At 43.3% G+C, this 8,619-nt stretch overlaps 1 long non-coding RNA gene across 1 annotated transcript; it reads left to right on the top strand.

Moving 5' to 3' along the window:
• The first annotated feature begins 4,516 nt into the window (after nt 1–4,516).
• LOC123041213 (uncharacterized) lies at nt 4,517–8,315 on the top strand. The gene is made up of 4 exons (XR_006418422.1): nt 4,517–5,152; nt 6,792–6,896; nt 7,265–7,588; nt 7,948–8,315. It is a non-coding gene; the product is annotated as an uncharacterized lncRNA (long non-coding RNA).
• Nucleotides 8,316–8,619: the final 304 nt, after the last annotated feature.

Below are 8,619 nucleotides of genomic sequence, written 5' to 3' on the forward strand. Positions count from 1 at the left end.
GAAGGACCAACTCCCGATCACCCTTCAAGAATGGAGAGAGCCAGCAAAAGACAAAAGACAAAAAGGCAAAGAGGACGCTGCTCCACGTCCAGATGTTACTTTTGTCGACAAGAATCAAAAAGATCTGCTTTGGGATACTCTCATGGAACATTTCACCCTACCAGATCATTTCACAGAAGCAGATGTGCAGAAAGTCAAGGACGCTGCTCTTAGGAAGATGGCGGTTGCATTCAAGAACCACAAGAATCGTGAATGGGACAAGTACGTCAAGGGAGGAAGGAAGACTCCAGTATTCGAGGGAACACTAGAGAACCAACGTGCTCATTAGGACGATTTCGTGAAATTCAAGGATTCGGAATTAGCTAAGGAACGATCGAGAATAAACAAGAAGAATGCCGAAAAAAAGGATAAGTTCCATAAGCTGGGGCCAGGTGGCTATGCGGTGGCAATGCCCAAGTGGGATAAGTCTGAGAAAGAGATGGAGGATGCAGGTGTCACTCCGGTTACTAAGAGCTGGCCCCCCAGGTGCAGGACTTGGTTCTATGCGCATGGGGGAGTTGGACCCAAAGACAGGCAATGTTTCGACGAAGGCAAGTCTGAAGGGAGCCGACGATGCAATACTTGTTGCAATAGAAGAGGCACGATCGAGGGTGTTCCAGCCCAACAGAGAGAACGACGAGCTTACGCGTGCCCTGGGAAATCCTGAACACCCGGGAAGAACACGAGGCATGGGCGCTATTCCGTGGTATGAGGGGTTTTCAGACTGGAACACCGACTACAGAACCCATGCGAGAAAGAAGATTGCGGAGGAGAAGAAGAGGAAGATGGAGGAGGAGCAAAGGAAGCGGGACTATGAACGCCTTCAAGGCCTAGAAGCAAGTCCAAGCGGAATTGGCAGTCAAATTCCAGCGGCAGCAGGAGCAGATCGACTCACTTACCCAGCAAAGGGGGTCTCAGCAGCTGCAGCAGCTAGCGGATGATCCAGCATTGGATAGCACCGACCCATCCATGCCGAGAAGCAGCGTGGGTTCGGCCGCCCCGGACGACGCAATGCCGGGTAGATACCCCGTGGATGACATCACAGAGAACACTAAATGCGAGCTACACGTCAAAATAACGAACATATCCATGAAGGTGGCGGACGCCGTTGCTTTTACAAATCCCCCCGAGGCAACCTTCCATTGCAACCCGATTCCAGCGGGCTATGCTCGTGTCTTGGTTGATGAGGTGGTGGACCCACCATATTCGGAGCTACAGCTTGACATTCCTGGAGGTGACGACGAGCGCTTTCTCGGAGAGGCCAAACATCGTATCATCCTATGAAAAAAGGATTGCATCATCTTTCGAAGGCCACCGACACCGCGTCAGCCGACTCCTCGTCGAAGTCCGCCACTGAGTCAGCAGTCTCCCGCTCCTGCAAGTCCACCAAGTCTGGCAAAGTGTCAGGCCACTCCTCCTCCAAGTCCGGCAAAGTGTCAGGCCACTCCTCCTCCTCCAAGTCCGCCACAGCGTCAGACGTCCACTCCTCCTCCAAGTCCGGCACAACCTTAGACCACTCCTCCTCCAAGTCCGGCACAACTTCAGGCGGCCACTCCTCCTCGTCCAACTCAGCCCCGTCAGCCGTCTCCGCCGCCTCAGCAATCACAGAAGAGACACCCCGCAGCTATGGTGCGTAGCGATACGAGTCGTGGTAGTACAGGAAGTACAGGCGGAGGCAAGCGATATAAATATGGTCCAAGCCTCACGCCTCTTCCGCAGAGGGCTTATGACAGGTCCGAGGAGGAAATCGCAGCCATATCGAAGGCCGAGGTGGAAGCCCATTTCGCACCGAAACCGCCACCGCTGCCAAGGGAGAAAGTGCCTGAGGAAATGATTGACCACTTCATTCGTATGGCTCAACCACCAGCTCCCAAGCCTGTTGACACAGACTACGAGCGCCACATCAGAAAGTTAAATCGAGCACGTCTACGTAAGGAGGCGAGCTCGGGATCGAGCAAAAAAGAAGCAGCTATCAAAAAATGCGGGAAAACCATTCCCCAGCTGGGAGAACAGGCGGCGCAATCGATCCCCTCGCTTGTTGTGCCAACAACACGTGACAGTACGTGCGTCCAATATTATTGTGGGCAAATAGTTTACGTTCCTGAGGTGGGCAATGTGGTAATAACGGAGGAGCATATAATGCAGGCTGAAGTTCTCAAAATCACTGTTGGACAACTCCTCGAGATCGAGCCCATGCCTGTGCTTAGAGAGGATGAAATAAAACGGAAATATGTCCGGGGCCAACCTTTGGTCGAGCCAGACAAGGTCAAGAACCTCCCAACGAGAATGTATGAATTGCATCAATTGTACATGAACATTACCAAGATTTCAGATCGATTGTCCCTCATGGTTAATGTCAAGGAGGATCATTACTTCCATGAGAAAGCTCTGTCCGTTGAGTATTCCGAACTGTTTCAGTTATACAATCAAGATGCACTCGACAAATCTATCGTCAGTTGCTATTGTCTGTAAGTGATTTCTTTCTGTAATTTAAGTCTCAGGCTAGCTGTAGTGATCCTTTTGATCAATCATTATCTGTAATTATCCTCACTATATTCTTTTCTGTGGTATTATGCAGGATGAAGATGTATGAAATGAGAAAAGGTGGACGCTATGGCATTGGGTTCATTGACCCAAACACCGTTAATGAATACACATGGCGGATAAATCCACATCATCAAAAGGACGTAGAGGACAACATGCTAGAGTTCTTGAAGCGCCTCAAATACAATGAAGATATACTACTTCCTTACAACTTCCAGTGAGTCACACTGTCTTGTACTACAAATTCTCTGTTTTTGCCTACTAGCTAGCTACATGTTTTTGCTTACATATGCCCGCTTAATTAAGACATGCAAACGTGTGTGCATGCAGATTTCATTGGGTCTTGTGTATCATTAAAGTTGACGATGGAATAGTTGAAATACTGGACTCACTACTCAAAGTTAAAACTGACTATAACATCTTGTTTGGCATAGTCAACATGTAATTTCAATCATTATTAACTACATATCTCGGCCTATTTAGCTCGTCATTTCATGATATGAACTATTTAATAACCCCTTTATTCATTTTTTTTGTCGGCGGGCAGGGCTTGGGCAAGGTTCATCAGCGTCACGGATGGCGAATGGAAAAAAAAGCTTCAATGGTTTCGACCCAAGGTAAGTAATTAAGTAGTACTAGCTAGCTAGTTAGCTGCCATCTCTTTAATTATCATGCTTGATTAATTATTATCTGATCAAATTCCATTCTCGTAAAGGCCCTGAAGCAGGCGCAGGGGACTGATCTGTGTGCATTCTGCGTTTGCGAGAACATTCGCACGATGGCGTCCAAAAGGAGCAGATCTCAAAGACAGGAATGGGTACGCTTGTCAGAACACTATTCACAATTTTTACACCATTATCGATATCTAGTCACACAACTAATACACATGCATATTGATCTCATTCTTAACAGTTCAGAGAGGTGCGGGAGAAGCTCCTAGAAACGGAGCGCGTAGAAGCATTTCAAGAGGAAATAGCGGGATTTTTGCTCGACCAGGTCATAAATCCGAAGGGAGAATACTATTATCCGCTACCGCCCCCATAAAAACCAATTCCAATTGTCATCGTGCTCCGAAGGCACCAATTAGGCTAATGCCACTAGCTCCGAAGGCAACATGCATATGTAGGAGAAATTGTATATAGCTAGCTATATATTTGTGTATGTGTGAATTAATTAATATGGTGGTTTGTGAGACATTGATGATATATATATGCATGATTGGTTCTACTAGAAATTCTATATATATATATATATATATATATATATATATGCATAACGTGTACAATGTGTAGTATCGTAAAATACCAGCAAACGAAAAAGAATTAAAATGGAAACATAAAATTAAATGAAAAAGAAATCATAAAACTAAAAACCCCCCAAACCTTATAGTACCGGTTGGTATTACCAACCGGTACTAAAGGGCTCCAGCCCCCCAGAGTTGGCTCGTGCCACGTGGTTGCCCTTTACCACCGGTTCGTGCTGAACCGGTACTAAAGGGGGGGGCCTTTAGTGCCCACACTTTAGTGCCGGTTATGGAACCGGCACTAAAGGGCCTTACGAACCGGTGCTATTGCCCGGTTCTGCACTAGTGAATGTTCCGGAGCTGCCGGGATGAGCTTCATGTATTCTGCTGATTCATAAGAGGTTCACCTGGTGCAAATGATGAGGACCTTGGAATGCTAGCACGGGAATTTCTACGCCATGGAGTTAATATATAATCTGAAATATAATATAACGAGAAGGAAATGCATCTTGTTAAGTTTCCTCTACATTGGAGTTTGAGTTAAAAAAAACTACATTGTAGTTTGAATAAAAAAACCACATGTTTCATTGTTTCAAGATATTGAATCATGGGCTGTGAGCAAGCGATATATTTTGAAATGAAAGGTAGATCTATTTTGACTCAATCTCATCCCACCTCTAACTCCTTCGCTTCGCAGGCAACTTCTCAGCAGTAGCCGTTTCTCCCACGGAAGACTAGGCCAAGGACCTCGATCCGTGGCGAGCATCGAGGTGCTGTCATCGTTGTTCGGTGCGGAAGGAGTGTGGTCTGCCGTTCTGTACAGGACCATCCAACACTCTGTTGATGTCGCCCTCTCCTCGCATGGCCGCCTACCAAGGTGAGGTCCATCTCCTGAACATTCCTCCATCGGGTCTGCGTGGCTACTCGAGGATGCATCACCGCAATTGCCGTCGGTGTCAAGCTTGGAGGGAGCCATTCCTCTTGGCCCTCATCTGCCTCGCCCTCGCGGCCCGTGGCCCTGCGATCCTCTGGTCCTGCTCACGGGCCCCACGTCTTCCCTTGAGACGAGATGAACCGTGCCTGCCTAGAGTTTTTGCCACCATTGGAGAGAGGCGGAGAACAGAACCAGACCGAGACGACAGTGTGCTGGCCTTTCGATCTATTTCTCAGTTTGATCTCTACTCGAGCAATGTTTGTTAACTGTGTGGGTGTGGCTGACGCTCTGCTGATGATGATTTGGCAGGCCGATAGGCTACTTGGGAAACTCCTCACCATGGGCGGCAGGACCATGGTACAGCCGTACAGGCCTTTGCCAAGCCATCGTCAGTGAGTGCTTCCTCTGCCCCTTTGTAAACTTTTGTTGGTTGCTTCCCCTGAAAATGTGATTCCATGGTAGTAAAGTATTTGTTTGTTGCTTGTTGCTAGGAAGGATAACTATACTGGGAGAATTTTGCAACTCTTCCTAGATCTGAATATCTAGCTTACAATTGTCGTATGCAAAAGATGTTTCTTTTACTCCTTTTGAAAACTGTGTGGTGGTGAAATGATGGTAATAGGATTTATTTTAGGCTTGATGGGCATAGTCAGAAAGTTTGTTATCTTCCACATTACTTGTGTGAAAATGAGTCAGAAAGTTTGTTATTTTGAAAACTGTTAAACTGAAAATGAGTGAAGCCAGAAAGTTTGTTATCTTCCACTTTACTTGTATTTGTTCTTGCCATGTATGATTATCATTTTGTATTGAAGGATGTACACTGATGATTCATTTAGCAGCCTTAATAATCATTTGATTAAATGATTCAAAACTCAATTCATCTTTGCTCCGTTAGGCCCACGAAGCCATGAGTTGATGCGCTCAACGAAATCCTTTCCCATGAGCTAGCAGCTTATTTTTTCTCTTCATCTTCAAAATACAGTACATGGTTGTCCAAATATCCTGCAGCTTTCTGTAACCGAAATTTGCATATGACAGAATGAAATTATTTAGATATAGCTGAGAAACGTTAATCGGTTCGACAAAATAATGGCATCTACAATAGTTCTGGCGGTGAAATTGAGAACAATGCATGTGAATTCTGACGGTTTTCAATAGTTCTAATGTATGTTAACTTTATAAAATACTCCATCTGTAAAGAAATATAAGAGCGTTTATATCTTAACCACTTTTTATTGATAGCCCTAAAAAATTCTTTCTATTAGGTGAAACACCATAGATTTCTGTGAGCGCTAATTGTGTACTGATCAATTAGACTTAGTAAAGTGAAACATGATTCTGCAGTTAACTATGTCATCCTGTTAGTAATCCACACCAGCCCTGTAGGTAACTGCGTCATCCCACGCAAGCAGAACCTGAATATAGGATAAGTAGTGCATTGTGCAAAACTGCAGTTATCTATTTTTTAGCATAAGAAAAGTTTAAAGAGAACAATACTTGCTAATGGACAGTACTGAATGAGTGTTACATGCTACAAGTTTGGCGTAAGTATATCGGCAGTAGTGCTGTAGAGTGTCCCACTGTATTAAGAATTTTTACCCCTCCAATAAAAGATTTATTGGTGATAAGTATTTCCTATTGAGACAAATCTTCTACCGTTCTTTTGTTGAATGCATACAAGGCACCCTGCAGCCTCTCTGCTTGGAAAATAAATGCTCTGCTTGGTACACTCATGACATTAGACCTTTCAGCTCAAGTTAGAGATTTTCATGTGATGGTTCTGTACAGTATATTTTTTTAGGGTGCTTCCTATTTGGATATGATGTGCTTTAGTTGGATTGTCTAAAAAGGTTGAATGTTCCTGTAAATGTATTAGTTTTAATTTGTTTATTTGGTTGCATTTGCAAAAAAGATCGAACATTCCCATAAATATGTTAGATCTCCTTTGCATTCACACAAAAATGTAGCCCAATGAAATCTCAACTATATATGTTCCAACCATATTATGTCAAGTTCTCATTCCTTTGATAGTTTATAGGAGCACGGGACAGAGGAGCGGAGGCCTGGGACGCAGCACGGGGCAGAGGAGCGATGGTGCGGCGGTTGCGCATGTGGAATATTCGTGAGGACAAAGCGGTACAGATTTTTAGCGGCTAATTGATTGTATTAATTAACTGTGCACTTAATGTATGTTCGGAGGGGATTTTAACACCTTCCAAAACTATTAACATTTCTTAACACTCTGTCATGTTTAACGGGCGGACTTGTTTGCCTTTTGGAGTTGGTTAGCACTCCAAGTGCGATATTTAACATCTTGCTACTGTACCATTGTCGTCAAGTTATATTCAAAAGTTTGACTCTGTTTGTTAGATCTTTCATACACCTTTTCACTTTACATCTGTAAAACTAGCATAGAATGGCTACAAAATGGTTTGATGGAGAATGATATGTCATATGAATAAGAAAGCAGTATCATTTTTATCTAAAAGTGTTGCTTCTTGCAGGTATGAAGAACTAACTCTACCAGGGAACATCATGGATATGGAGATGGAGCACCCATGCTTTTCATACATATAGATACTGATACTGTCAGGTTCCGGGGAAGGTAATCATTGTCAGTGTGCAATCTAGAAGTTGAAACTGTGATTGAATACATAGTAAGGGCTTCTGCATCATAGTTACTATGACTTACCACATGGATTGGCTTTCCTGTCTCCTAGCTTCTGTCTGAACTTCTTGCACTCATCTTGACAAGGATTTGGATGAACGGTATGTCAATGTCAACCTAGATGATGTTGACTTCTTCTGCATTGAGCATCGTCATCAAGGTATTTTTTTCCTGCACACAGAAATTAAAATGTGTAGTGATGGATGAAAATGGAACTTAATTTAAAATTTTGTTAGCTTGAAAGACACTTCTATGCACAAATAGTTTCTACCGGCGACCTCCACAAGTGAAGCACAAACCTTGGTTAATATGATAATAAACTATTGGCGGACGGAAACTAATAGCTGGAATTTGTTGGAACCAGAAACTTCAACTTGTAATGTACTTTCACCATCAACTGTTAAGCCATTGATTGTTTAGTATTTATGCCCGAGCATTAGGTTTGTGTAGATTATATCGTTAGGTATAATTTTGGCTTACAAACATGCTTTGAACTGAGATGTGGCCATCTACCTGCAGCTCCAAGATCCATATAGCTCACAGGTTAGAAGAAATAAGATCGACCTTCTGCAAAAAAGAACATGAATTGTGCTAAGTTGCGATGATGTTGATGGGAGAAATTATTCATGACAAGTATCTCGTAATTACAAGTTTTTCTTAGACTGTTGTGTTACATGTCTGTAATGTGATATGTTGAGATATCGCAATCGTGGGTTGCTATATTTTCACGTGGAAGGTTATCTGACGAAGCTCTATGCTTCATGTATGCAAGCTTTCCACCAGTATTAGTTTTATGTATATTCAAGTGTTGCACCAACTATTATGCTCTCTTGCATTTATCCAATTGATAAGAACTTTATGTTGGGTATTGTCAATACAATGCTCTGTCCTGATCAATCAACTTGAACCAATATCTGGTGCAAACAAAATTATTTCTATGTATTTTAATTCTCTCGTATGTTTGTAATATTAGTGGAGACGTGCATTTGCACGTGCAAGCTTACTAGTCATAATCAGGCCACATATGATGTGATTATCCAATCAAACTGTTAGGATTTAATTAATCCTATTAATCCCTTCTTTTTCTAACTGAGACAGTTGCCTCACGTCCCTTCCGTCGTACCCCTTCAGGGGCTATATATGTGTAATCCCATCATCAATAAGAACAAAAATTATGTTTGTCTCTCGTTC

This window comes from Triticum aestivum, chromosome 2B (assembly GCF_018294505.1).
Source record: "Triticum aestivum cultivar Chinese Spring chromosome 2B, IWGSC CS RefSeq v2.1, whole genome shotgun sequence".
Classification (NCBI taxonomy): domain Eukaryota; kingdom Viridiplantae; phylum Streptophyta; class Magnoliopsida; order Poales; family Poaceae; genus Triticum; species Triticum aestivum.